Consider the following 14,218-nt stretch of genomic DNA (forward strand, 5'->3'; position numbering starts at 1 on the left):
TCTCCGTAACTTCTGCCACCTCCAACAGGATCCCACCACTAAGCACATCTTTCCTTCCCCCCCCCCCCCGGGCTTTCCGCAGGGATCGCTCCCTATGCGACTCCCTTGTCCATTCGTCCCCCCCATCCCTCCCCACTGATCTCCCTCCTGGCACTTATCCGTGTAAGCGGAACAAGTGCTACACATGCCCTGACACTTCCTCCCTTACCACCATTCAGGGCCCCAAACAGTCCTTCCAGGTGAGGCAACACTTCACCTGTGAGTCGGCTGGGGTGATATACTGTGTCCGGTGCTCCCGATGTGGCCTTTTATATATTGGCGAGACCCGACGCAGACTGGGAGACCGCTTTGCTGAACATCTACGCTCTGTCCGCCAGAGAAAGCAGGATCTCCCAGTAGCCAGACATTTTAATTCCACATCCCATTCCCATTCTGACATGTCTATCCACGGCCTCCTCTACTGTAAAGATGAAGCCACACTCAGTTGGAGGAACAACACCTTATATTCCGTCTGGGTAGCCTCCAACCTGATGGCATGAACATTGACTTCTCTAACTTCCGCTAATGCCCCACTTCCCCCTCGTACCCCATCTGTTACTTATTTTTATACACACATTCTTTCTCTCACTCTCCTTTTTCTCCCTCTGTCCCTCTGAATATACCCCTTGCCCATCCTCTGGGTCTTCCCCCCCCTGTCTTTCTTCCCGGACCTCCTGTCCCATGATCATCTCTTATCCCTTTTGCCTATCTCCTGTCCAGCTCTTGGCTCCATCCCTTCCCCTCCTGTCTTCTCCTATCATTTTGGATCTCCCCCTCCCCTTCCAACTTTCAAATCCCTTACTCACTCTTCCTTCAGTTAGTCCTGACAAAGGGTCTTGGCCTGAAACGTCGACTGCACTTCTTCCTAGAGATGCTGCCTGGCCTGCTGCGTTCACCAGCAACTTTTATGTGTGTTGATCATTCCCTTCCTTTCTATAAGGGGATCTCCTCAGTTCTGAGCACCCAAGTAGAATGTAAGGTCCTGTTCTTGTCCAAGGTTTGTCTTTGCCATGCAGAAGGTTTGGGAATGGGAAGGGGAGCTGGAATGGCATGTCACTGGAAGTTAGGGATACCCTTTGAGGACTGAGTGTAGGAGTGCTGAAAACACTTTCCCAGTATGCATTTGGTCATGCTGATGTAGGGAAGGTCACAATGGAATCGTATAGTAGACTAGATCGGTAGAAGCACACATGAAGGGCTGGTGCTGAGGGGGAAGGAGCACTACCTCCATCTAATGCTTAACATCAAAGAGATATTTTGATTTGGATTTGGAAACGCGTTCGGACTTCTGCTCGATAAGTTTAATGTTCAGAGAAGTTATTTTTCCCTTGGGCATGGGTGCAAGATACAAAAACAGAATTGCAACAGACTTAAGTACTCAACTCATCATCCTAAACCCTAAGGGTCTATGAAAGAAAAAGATTTAAATTATAATGACCCTTTTTTCTGTATGCTCTTTGAAGAGATAAACAGGTTTCTGTGGGATGGGCAGCAAAGAATGCTTATTGCTTGAACCAGCCTCATTAATCAGGATATCCAAATGGCTGGAGTTTCAGCAGGGATAATGCCAGATGCTAAGGGTTTAGTTATTTCAGTTGGCAAGTGAAAAGACGAGAGCAGTAGTGAGGTTGGTCGAGTAGTTCTTCCAAGTCAAAGTCTAAATAAACATAATATCCAAGTATGTATATGTCACCAAATATTAGTCTGAGGCTCATTTTCTTGTAGACAGTTACAGGAAAATAAAGAAATACAATAGAATTTATAAAACTCTTACAGACAGTGGTGGGAATTGAACCCTGATCACTGACACATGATGCTGTGTTAGTGCTCTGCTAACCACTACACTACCATGCTTCCCTTGGTGATACACTGCAATCTGTGCACATTACAGTTATCAGTGAGCTACTGACCTCCTTTGCACTCTGCATCCACCTTACCTACGTTCAGTCATGGTAAATTGTTGGGCATCATTTGCCAGCAGGGCTGTTTATTTAGCACAGTAGCAGACCCTTCCAGTCTAACAAGCCCATGCTGCCGAATTTCACCCATAAGACCAGTTAACCTATTAACCTGTACGTCTTTCGAATGTGGGAGGCAATCCACACAGTCATGGGCAAAACGTGTAAGCTCCTTTGCCACAGTGGTGGAATTGCACCTGGCTCACTGGCCTGTAATACAGTTACACTAAACGCTATAAAGTGTTAACTAACTATTTTATTGATTGAGGTACAGCATGGAATAGGCCCTTCAGGATGTGCCATACAGCAATCCCTCAATTTAATCCTAGCCTAATCATGGGTGAATTTACAATGACCAACTAATCTACCAACCAGAATGTCTTTGGACTGTGGGAGGAAACCGATTAGTTGGAGGAAACCTACATGGTTACGAATAGAACGTACAAACTCCTAAAGGCAGTGGAGAGAATTGAATGCAGGCCGCTGGTACTGTAGAGTATTGTGTTAACCACAATACTACTGTGGTGCCCTGGGAAGACTAAAGAAACTTGGCATGACGCCTTCAACCATCATCAACTGTTATCAATGTATCATTGAAAGCATCCCATTCAGATGTTTCATAAGACCATAAGATATAGGAGCAGAATTAGGCCATTCGACCCATTGAGTCTGCACTGCCAGTTCATCCCCTCAGCCCCATCTCCTGCCTTCTCCTCATCCCTTCATGCCCTGACCAATCAAGAATCTATCAACTTCTGCCTTAAATATGCATAGAGACTTAACCTTCTCAGCTGCTGTGGCAAATCATAGCTTGGTTTGGTAACTGTTCTTCCCGAGATTTGAATCTGGAGCTATCCCAAATGCTTTCAAAATTGAAGCTGTCAAACCTTTATTTAAAAAGCCAAACCCTGATAGTGAGGCACTAGCTAATTACAAGCCAATATAAAATCTTCCCTTCCTGGGCAAGATTCTTGAGAAAGTCATTTTCAACCAACTCAACAACTTTCTGAATGGGAACAATATTTCAGAAAAGTTTCAATCTGCGAACTACAGCACGGAGGCGAAGCTTCCCAAAGTTATCAGTGGCCTTAGGCTCAGCACAGATGCCAACAGTCTCAATTCTAATTCTTCTAGAACTAAGTGTTGTCTTCGACACAATTGATCAAAACATTCTCCTAGATCTGGTAGTGCCCTTAAATGTTTCACACATATATCTTAGAGAGAAAATTTTTTGTCTGTCTCAGTGACCAATTTTCTAAGAGACACAATGTACCTTTTGGTATTGTGAGGGAAGATGTCTTGGTCCCCTACTCTTTTCCTTATACATGCTCACTGCTACCCTTCCGAGACCTTATTAGAGAACACACACTTGATTTCCACAGTTATTCCAGTGGCACACAATTGTATATCTTGGCTGAGCCTGATTATGATAACACACTATCTTTGACTTCTGGCCTGGCTGCAATGTACAAATAGATGAGCAATAATCTCCTCAAACTTAATGATGAAAAAACTGAAGTACTTTTGATTGCTCCCTAGGCCTTAAAAGATAATCTTCTTGATAAACTTTGGAACTTGATTCTGATTTGAATTTTAAATCCTGCATAAAGAAAGTGGCAGCAGCAGCATTTCCACACTCAAGAAATATTGCAAAGGTGTGTTTATTTCTGTCAGGTAATGATGCTGGAAAACTAATTCACACCTTTATGTTGAATAGACTAGATTACTGCAAAGCACTTTTTGACAAACTTCAATTTATTAAGAATGTCTTTGCTAGACTTTTAACCAAACTAGGATGAGGGAGCATATCACTCCTGTGGTATCTACTCTGCATTGGCTTCCTCTATATTTTAGAACTGATTTTAAAGTTCTCTTCACAAACAAGAGAAATCTGCAGATGCTGGAAATCCTGCTGAAGTATATGATGATTCTGATTTAGGAGGGATGAGAGATTAATGTATCTTTCATCTGCTGCACTCAGTTTTTGTGGCTTACCACTGCGTTTCTAATCCTCAAATTTGCCTGTTGTTTGTGCTTCTTCAATAGAGCTTGGACAGCACATCTTGAAACTCCTGTCTGCTGTGAAATTTCTGCTTGGGACAGATCTTGCACAATGACCACTTTGTGTCTTGTTGCTATGCTCCCTCTGCCATGGTGTAAAAACTGATGATTAGAAGGTTAAACTGCCACATCAGCCACACCCTCACCTTTTAGCTTGGCTGTCCTTCACCCAGTTTGATTCCTTCCATACCCGTTTCTGTTTCAGTTCATCAGTTTAGTTCATTCAACTCAATACATCATTGATCATTAACATCCTGTTTGTTATCCGTGTTTAATCATGCACTGGGCTATACACCTACTAAGTAATCAAGTTTTTAGTTGAAAAGTGGTCTATTAATTAACATGTCACTTTCTTTAACAAAATACAAGCAACTCTCTGTGACATTTAATTTTTTGGAAAATAAATGTTTGGAAATCTAAATTCTGCTCTTTTCTACTGACACACTACACAAACATCAAACATCTAAAACTACTTTTGTATAAAAAATCTTGGGCCTCTAAGACTTTTGCCTTTTGCACAGTGCCATACATTGAAACATAGAGTGAAATGCATCATTTGTGTTAACAACCAACCTGGGGACAGGCTGCAGGAGTCATCACACTTCCAGCACCAACAAAGCATTCCCATGGTGTTCAACAGAATAACAATGCAACAACAACAACAACACAACACAAACAAAACAACATGCAATACAAACCCACCCACTAATCCACTCAGACCTCCAACCCCAGGGCAGGCCATCTCTGTACCTCTAACCTCCAGTGGACTCATGGACCTGTGTGATGGTATTGGGTTTGCTGTCAGTAGAATTCTCGACTCAAGCCCTATCAAGCCCTGAACAGTGATCTGACTCTCACACAAGTGCAGAGAATTCAATTTCTCAAGAATACGGGGATTACAATAGTAAAAGAGCTTTGACTACATACCTCAGAAAAGACAAGTATCTGAGCCAACTTTCGGCCAAAACACTCTCAAAGTCTGAAAATGTAAAAATTGTGGATGTTAAAAGATGTGGATGTTAAAAAATATGAGATTAAACTGAAAATTCTGGATACACTCAAAAGCCAGGCAGCATCTGCAGAAAGAAAAACAGAATTAATGGCTTAGGTCAAAGACTCTATGTGAGAAATGCCGATGTGAAACTTTTCCCGTTCTTGGTTCCACGTATTCTACCTGGCCAGTTGGATTTCTGATCTCAAAGATGATTATTTTTAAACTGGATCTCTCATGTTTTCTAAATGTGGTTCAATCAGCAGCTCTGAGAGCAAATTGAAAGATCAGACAAGGTCACTGCTTAAGTCACAGCTGTTTCAGGAGGCATTTCCTTTGATAAAGTATATCAAATCGATTCTCTAACTTCTGATAATTTCTCTTTTTCTCCCCCTTCTGTTTTTGTCCATTGCTATTCTGGTTCCCTCTCAGCCCTTTTCTTCTTCACAGCTATCCATCACCACCCTCTGGTTCCCCTCCTCCTTTCCTTTCTCCCATGGTCTACCCTCCTCGCCAGTCAGATTCCTCCTTCTCTAGTCCTTTGTCTCTTTCACCTTTCATCTCCCAGCTTCTTACTTCATCCCCCCCCCTCCACCTACCTACCTTCTCCCTCACCTTGTCTCACCTATCACCTGTCGGGTCGTACTTCTTCCCCTCCTCCTACTTCTTATTCTGGTTTTTGCCCCCTTCCTTTCCAGTCATGATGAAGGGTCTCAGCCCAAAAAGTCAACTGCCTGACCTGCAGAATTCCTCCAGTATTCTGTGTGCGTGCTGCTCAATCAAATGAAGCTTAATTATCTCCGCTGCACTTGATAGTTCCAGAGCATCACATTTCAGATAATCAATCAGTCCAGTCTTGGATCACACATTTCCACCATTCAGTTTTATCCTTTCTCCTCATTTGGACACTTCATTTGTCTTGCCTGGAAATGTTGTCATTCTGGGATATCACTCAAGTAACCTTCAGATTGATTTGGAGTCATGTTTAAATTCAAAGGTTCAAAGGTGCAATTTAATGTCAGAGAAATGTATACAACATACTTTCTGAAATGCTTATGAAGCAGTTAACCATTCTAAGGTGCGTAATAGGAGGTTACAGATAAGATCTCACTGGAAAAATAATCAAGCTTTATTTTCATTGCACAGAAGATGTAAACTTCTTTGTAGATTTAATCTTCTCTAAAGATGTTGACTGACTTGTTGAGTCCCTTCAGCAACTTGCTCATGTTTCTCACCCTCTGCATGCTACCTTGGCTGAACAGAGGAGCACTTTTAGTAATAGACTTAGACAACTGCCCTGCTCCAAAGAGCGTTAAATGAGGTCATTCTTACCCTCGGCCATAAGGCTCTATAATGAAGTAATGATCCCCTCCTGTTAGGCTGTGATAGCTTAGTTTTTAAATTTTTATTCTTTCTACTTCTCATCTAATATTTATATCTGTGCAAAGGTAATGCTACTGTGACGCTGTAATTTCCTTGGGATCAACACATTATCTATCTCATAGTCATAGTCATACTTTGTTTCTATCTATGTTTCACTCTGTTGACATTGATTAGACATGTTTACCATGTTGTCACAGTCCTTCACCTGATCAATCGGCTCTTTACCTTGTGCATAACTGAGGGCTCTTTGGGGAACAAGTATGGATGTTTCATTTCACCAAGCTCCTAAGTTTCATTGAAACCTATAAAATATTGAAAGGCCTAGATAAAGCAGATGTGGAGAGGATGTTTCATATAGTCCCACCCGTACTTATGCCATGGACCAAAATCTCTAAGCAGGGGGTCTGTGAATGGGAACCCTGCTATGGTAGGGGAGTCTAGGATCAGAGAGCATATCTTCAGAATGTAAGGATGTCCCTTTAGATCAGAGATGAGGAGGAATTTCTTTAGCCAGATGATAGTGAATCTGTGGAGTTCATTGCCACGTACAGCTGTGGAGGCCAGGTTATTGAGGATATTTAAAGTGGAGGTTAGTAGCCTCTTGATTTGCAAGAGCATCAAAGGCTACAGACAGAAAATAGGAGAACGAGATTGAGAGGGATAATCAATTAATTCTAATTTCATCCTAAATAATCCCAATTTGCTCCTATGCGTTATGGTCTTATATTCAAATTCTGCAACCCCTTATAGAATTCCTCTTCCAAAGGGCACAGCAGAAGAATATCTGAATCCAGATGTAGTTTACATCAGAGGTTGCATTCATCCTTTGCCTGAATTATGTGCCAGGTATGGTGGCTGTTGTTCAGTCTTCACATTTGAGGGCTGTACCACAGTGAGAGAAACCTTGAAACTTTGCAAAATATCCCTCATCAGGTTACACCAGTCAAATGTGACCTGTAGCCACTGAATCTGAAATAAGACCATAAGAAAAAGGAGCAGAATGTAGGCCATTCGAGTCTGCTCTGCCATTCAATCATGGACTGATCCAATTCTTCCAGTCATCCCCACTCCTCATACCCTTTGATGCCCTGGCTAATCAAGAACCTATCTATCTCTGCCTTAAGTACACCCAATGACTTGGCCTCCACAGCCACTCGTGGCAACAAATTCCACAGATTTACCACCCTCAGACTAAAGTAATCTCTCCGCATCTCAGTTCTAAAAGGACGTCCTTCAATCCTGAAGTCGTGCCCTCTTGTCCTAGAATTCCCTACCATGGAAAATAACTTTACCATATCTAATCTGTTCAGGCCTTTTAACATTCGGAATGTTGCTATGAGATTCCTCCTCATTCTCCTGAACTCCAGGGAATACAGCCTAAAAGCTGCCAGACACTCCTCATACGGTAACCCTTTCATTCCTGGAATCATTCTCGTGAATCTTCTCTGAACCCTCTCCAATGTCAGTATATCTTTTCTAAAATAAGGAGCCCAAAACTGCACACAATACTCCAAGTGTGGTCTCACGAGTGCCTTACAGAGCCTCAACATCACATCCCTGCTCTTATATTCTATACCCCTATAAATGAATGCCAACATTGCATTCACCTTCTTCACAACTGACTCAACCTGGAGGTTAAATTTTAGAGTATCTTGCACGAGGACTCCCAAGTTCCTTTGCATCTCTGCATTTTGAATTCTCTCCCATCTAAATAATAATCTGCCCATTTATTTCTTCCACCAAAATGCATGACTATGCACTTTCCAACATTGAATCAGAGAGGACAGGAAAATTTTTAATTGGGGAAAGGCAAATTATGAGGCTATAAGGCTAGAACTTGCGGGTGTGAATTGGGATGATGTTTTTGCAGGGAAATGTACTATGGACATGTGGTCGATGTTTAGAGACCCCTTGCGGGATGTAAGGGATAAATTTGTCCCGGTGAGGAAGATAAAGAATGGTAGGGTGAAGGAACCATGGGTGACAAGTGAGGTGGAGAATCTAGTCAGGAGGAAAAAGGCAGCATACATGAGGTTTAGGAAGCAAGGATCAGATGGGTCTATTGAGGAATATAGGGAAGCAAGAAAGGAGCTTAAGAAGGGGCTGAGAAGAGCAAGAAGGGGGCATGAGAAGGCCTTGGCGAGTAGGGTAAAGGAAAACCCCAAGGCATTCTTTAATTATGTGAAGAAAAAAAGGATGACAGGAGTGAAGGTAGGACCGATTAGAGATAAAGGTGGGAAGATGTGCCTGGAGGCTGTGGAAGTGAGCGAGGTCCTCAATGAATACTTCTCTTCGGTATTCACCAATAAGGGGGAACTTGATGATGGTGAGGACAATATGAGTGAGGTTGATGTTCTGGAGCATGCTGATATTAAGGGAGAGGAGGTGTTGGAGTTGTTAAAATACATTAGGACAGATAAGTCCCCGGGGCCTGACAGAATATTCCCCAGGCTGCTCCACGAGGTGAGAGAAGAGATTGCTGAGCCTCTGGCTAGGATCTTTATGTCCTCGTTGTCCAGGGGAATGGTACCGTAGGATTGGAGGGAGGCGAATGTTGTTCCCTTGTTCAAAAAAGGTAGTAGGGATAATCTGGGTAATTATAGACCAGTGAGCCTTACGTCTGTGGTGGGAAAGCTGTTGGAAAAGATTCTTAGAGATAGGATCTATAGGCATTTAGAGAATCATGGTCTGATCAGGAACAGTCAGCATGGCTTTGTGAAGGGCAGATCGTGTCTAACAAGCCTGATAGAGTTCTTTGAGGAGGTGACCAGGCATATAGATGAGGGTAGTGTAGTGGATGTGATCTATATGGATTTTAGTAAGGCATTTGACAAGGTTCCACACGGTATGCTTATTCAGAAAGTTAGAAGGCATGGGATCCAGGGAAGTTTGGCCAGGTGGATTCAGAATTGGCTTACCTGCAGAAGGCAGAGGATGGTGGTAGAGGGAGTACATTCATATTGGAGGATTGTGACTAGTGGTGTCCCACAAGGATCTGTTCTGGGACCTCTACTTTTCGTGATTTTTATTAACCACCTGGATGTGGGGGTGGAAGGGTGGGTTGGCAAGTTTGCAGACGACACAAAGATTGGTGGTGTTGTAGATAGTGTAGAGGATTGTCAAAGATTGCAGAGAGACATTGATAGGATGCAGAAGTGGGCTGAGAAGTGGCAGATGGAGTTCAACCCGAAGAAGTGTGAGGTGGTACACTTTGGAAGGACAAACTCCAAGGCAGAGTACAAAGTAAATGGCAGGATACTTGGTAGTGTGGAGGAGCAGAGGGATCTCGGGGTACATGTCCACAGATCCCTGAAAGTTGCCTCACAGGTGGATAGGGTAGTTAAGAAAGCTTATGGGGTGTTAGCGTTCATAAGTCGAGGGATAGAGTTTAAGAGTCGCAATGTAATGATGCAGCTCTATAAAACTCTGGTTAGGCCACACTTGGAGTATTGTGTCCAGTTCCGGTCACCTCACTATAGGAAGGATGTGGAAGCATTGGAAAGGGTACAGAGGAGATTTACCAGGATGCTGCCTGGTTTAGAAAGTATGTATTATGATCAGAGATTAAGGGAGCTAGGGCTTTACTCTTTGGAGAGAAAGAGGATGAGAGGAGACATGATAGAGGTGTACAAGATAATAAGAGGAATAGATAGAGTGGATAGCTAGCGCCTCTTCCCCAGGGCACCACTGCTCAATACAAGAGGACATGGCTTTAAGGTAACGGGTGGGAAGTTCAAGGGGGATATTAGAGGAAGGTTTTTTACTCTGAGTGGTTGGTGCGTGGAATGCACTGCCTGAGTCAGTGGTGGAGGCAGATACACTAGTGAAGTTTAAGAGACTACTAGACAGGTATATGGAGGGATCTAAGGTGGGGGCTTATATGGGAAGCAGGATTTGAGGGTCGGCACAACATTGTGGGCCGAAGGGCCTGTACTGTGCTGTACTATTCTATGTTCTATGTTCTATTGTATTTCATTTGCCATTTCTTTGCCCATTCCCCTAAACTATCTAAGTCTCTCTGCAGGCTCTCTGTTTCCTCAACACTACCCGCTCCTCCACCTATCTTTATATCATCTGCAAATTTAGCCACAAATCCATTAATACCATAGTCCAAATCATTGACATACATCGTAAAAAGCAGCGGTCCCAAAACTGACCCCTGTGGAACTCCACTGGTAACCGGCAGCCAGCCAGAATAGGATCCCTTTATTCCCACTCTCTGTTTTCTGCTGACCAGCCTATGCTCCACCCATGCTAGTAACATCCCTGTAATTCCATGGGATCTTATCTCCTCATGTGTGGCACCTTGTCAAAGGCTTTCTGAAAATCCAAGTACACCACGTCTATTACATCTCTTTTGTCTACCCTGCTTGTAATTTCCTCAAAGAATTGCAGTAGGTTTGTCAGGCAGGACTTTCCTTTCAGGAAACCATGCTTGTTTTGGCCTATCTTGTCATGTGTCTCCAGGTACTCCGTAATGTCATCCCTAACAGTCGATTCCAACAACTTCCCAACCACTGATGTCAGGCTAACAGGTCTATAGTTTCCTTTCTGCTGCCTCCCACCCTTCTTAAATAGCAGAGTAACATTTGCAATTTTCCAGTCATCCGGTACAATGCCAGAATCTATCGATTCTTGAAAGATCATCGTTAATACCTCTGCAATCCCTCCAGCTACTTCCTTCAGAACCAGAGGATGCATTCCATCAGGTCCAGAAGATTTATCCATCCTCAGACCATTAAGCTTCCTGAACACATTCTCAGTCGTAATTTTCACTGCACAAACTTCACTTCCCTGACACTCTTGAATGTCCGGTATACTGCAGACATCTTCCACTATGAAGACCAATGCAAGATACGCATTCAGTTCCTCTGCCATTTCTGCATCTCTCATTACAATATCTACAGTGTCATTTTGTATTGGTCCTATATCTACCCTCAACTCTCTTTTTACCCTTTAGATGCTTAAAAAAGCTTTTAGTATCTTCTTTGATATTAGTTGCCAGCTTCCTCTCATAATTCATCTTTTCCTTCCGAATGACCTTCTTAGTTTCCTTCTGCTAGTTTTTAAAAGCTTCCCAATCCTCTACCTTCCCACTAGCTTTGGCTTCCTTGTATGCCCTCTCTTTTGCTTTTACTTTGGCTCTGACTTCACTTGTCAGCCATGGTAGTGTCCTTATTCCCTTTGAAAATTTCTTCTTATTTGGAATATATCTGTCTTGCACTTCCCTCATTTTTCGCAGAAACTCCAGCCATTGCTGCTCTGTTGTTCTTCCTGCAAATGTCCCTTTCCAGTCAACTTCGGCCAGTTCCCCTCTTATGCCATTGAAACTTCCTTTACTCCACTGAAATACCGACACATTGGATTTTATTTTCTCCCTCTCAAATTTCCAATTTCAAATTTCAAATAGATGCCATTAGTCCCCTTCAAAGTGAAGGAAGTTTGGAAACGCAGCCACGTCAATAGGTACCAGACCATTGTGATTCCTAATATTGAAAGATGTGCCCTAAATAAAAATGCTGTTAAAGGTCACAGTATATTAAGAATTATTTATACTACAAATAAAACAGAAGGATACTTATGCAGAATTAGAAGCAGGAGAAGCTAGAATATTTCAGCAAGTTTGGTTCTGCCTGACATGATGATTTTGTTTTGCCCCTGCACTTGTTCAAAAGCCAAGGACCAACTTTATTCACAATATTCACTTACTGTCCATGTATTAGGAATTTGCTGTGGTGTGTGTGCATGATGTGCAACTAAAAACAAAATTCAACAATTATAAATTATAAAGAATTATATAAGACTGAAGTTAGAAGTATGGATATGGAATAAAATAGGATTTACAATGTAAACAGCATTATAAAATGTAGTTTAAGGTGTTTGCAATGCAGTGTGGTGACTAAAGTAATACATTGAAGGGGGTGAAGTGGCTAACTAGAATGGTTGACCAGATTAACAGCCTGGAGCAAGATAGAGTCATGAAAAACTGCAGCACAGAAACAGGCCCTTCAGTCTATCTACTCTGTGTCATACTATTTAAACTGCCTAATCCAGCTGGCGGGCGTTCAAACCAGAGCCCTCAATACCCTCCCATCCATGCAAACTTTTCTTAAAAATTGAAATCGAATTTGCATTCACCACTTGCATTGGCAGCTTGTTCCACACTTCCAGCACCCTCTGAGTGGAAAAATTTCCTCTCATGTTCCCTTTCAATATTTCACCTTTCACCCTTCACCCATGATAGCATGAAGATTTTAAAAATTTTATTTCAGATTTTCAGCACCTAATTTTTTTTTTCCAGCAGAAATATTTGTGTATGTCAAGTTAAGCTCCCATTTGACCATCTTGTAAGTAGATGACAATGGACCAGTTAGTCTTGTGGTGTTCCTTGTATGCATATGGCTATTGTCAACTTTGGCCTCCACCTAACAGTGACAGGGCTGAGTGCAACACCAGTATCTGTGCTCCTGAACACAATCACCTGTCCATTCCTCTAGTCACCTGCCTTCAGAAGTCAGAATCAGGTTCATTATCACTGACTTATGTCACGAAATTCATCATTTTGTGGCAGCAGTACAATGCAATACATAAGATAAAATATAAATTATAATACGAAATATATAAGACCATATGATGCAGGAACAGAATAAGGCCAATCGGCCCATTGGGCCTTTTTCCGCCATTTCATCATGGCTGATCAACTTCCCTCTCAGCTCCAGTCTCCCGCCTCTTCCCCATAGCCCCAACAAATCAAGAATTTATCACACTCTGCCTTAAGTATACCAATAAATTCCACAGATTCGCCATTCTCTATTAAAAGAAATTCCTCTTCTTCTCTGTTCAGAATCAGAATCCTTTATTATCGCCAAGTATGCGGACACATACGGGGAATTTGATGCTGGTTTCCCTGAGCTCTCGCTGTACAGAATCAAAAAGCAAACAAAATGGATATACAGCTATTCTGAGGCTGTGTCATTTGGTTTTAGACTCCCCTGCCATAGGAAATATCCTCGCCACATCCACTCTATCAAGGCCTTTCGACATTCGATAGGTTTCAATATATATATCGTGGAGCATGGTCGACAGCCCAGCATTCCTAATGACCAGCTCTATTTATTGTTCTTCTGTTAAAATGCTTTTGTGGGATTATGGTGGGACGTTCAAGTTCATTTATTGTTACATTTCTGCTTGGGTTAGACAGTTATTTGCAATGTGTCTTTGTGGGTCACCCTGACTGTAACTGGGGTGTGTAATAATCACCTCCCCCGTCTGTATGTGACTGAGTGGATTCTCTCCCCGGGTCATGGCACTAGGTGTGTTTTTGTGCTTGTTGCAATAAAACCTGCAGCCGAGCTAAGCGAGCTTCTCTCGTCTGTCATCATGGACCGAATGCTCACCACAATGTAAGTTAAATACATCGTGCGAAAAGAGAGTAAAAATAGTGAGGTCGTGTTCCTGGGTTTATTGTTCATTCAGAAATCTGATGATGGCGGGGATGATGCATTGCGTGTGTGAGATGACTTGTGAGATGTCTCAAGATGTCCAATTCCACTCAGGTGGCAATCTGCAGTCCTTGTGGACTTCATGAGAGAACTGGTAATTACTTTGTTCTATTTTCCTAATGCGGCATTCATGCCTACACTTCCTTCTGCTGCAGAAAAGCAGCCAACGTAATAAAAGACCCCACTCACCACAGACATTCTTTCTTCTCCTGCCTCCCATCAGACAGAAGATAGAGAAGCCTGAAAGCACATATCACCAGGCTCAAGGACAGTTTCTATCCTGC

Source organism: Mobula birostris, chromosome 26, assembly GCF_030028105.1.
Source record: "Mobula birostris isolate sMobBir1 chromosome 26, sMobBir1.hap1, whole genome shotgun sequence".
Classification (NCBI taxonomy): Eukaryota; Metazoa; Chordata; class Chondrichthyes; order Myliobatiformes; family Myliobatidae; genus Mobula; species Mobula birostris.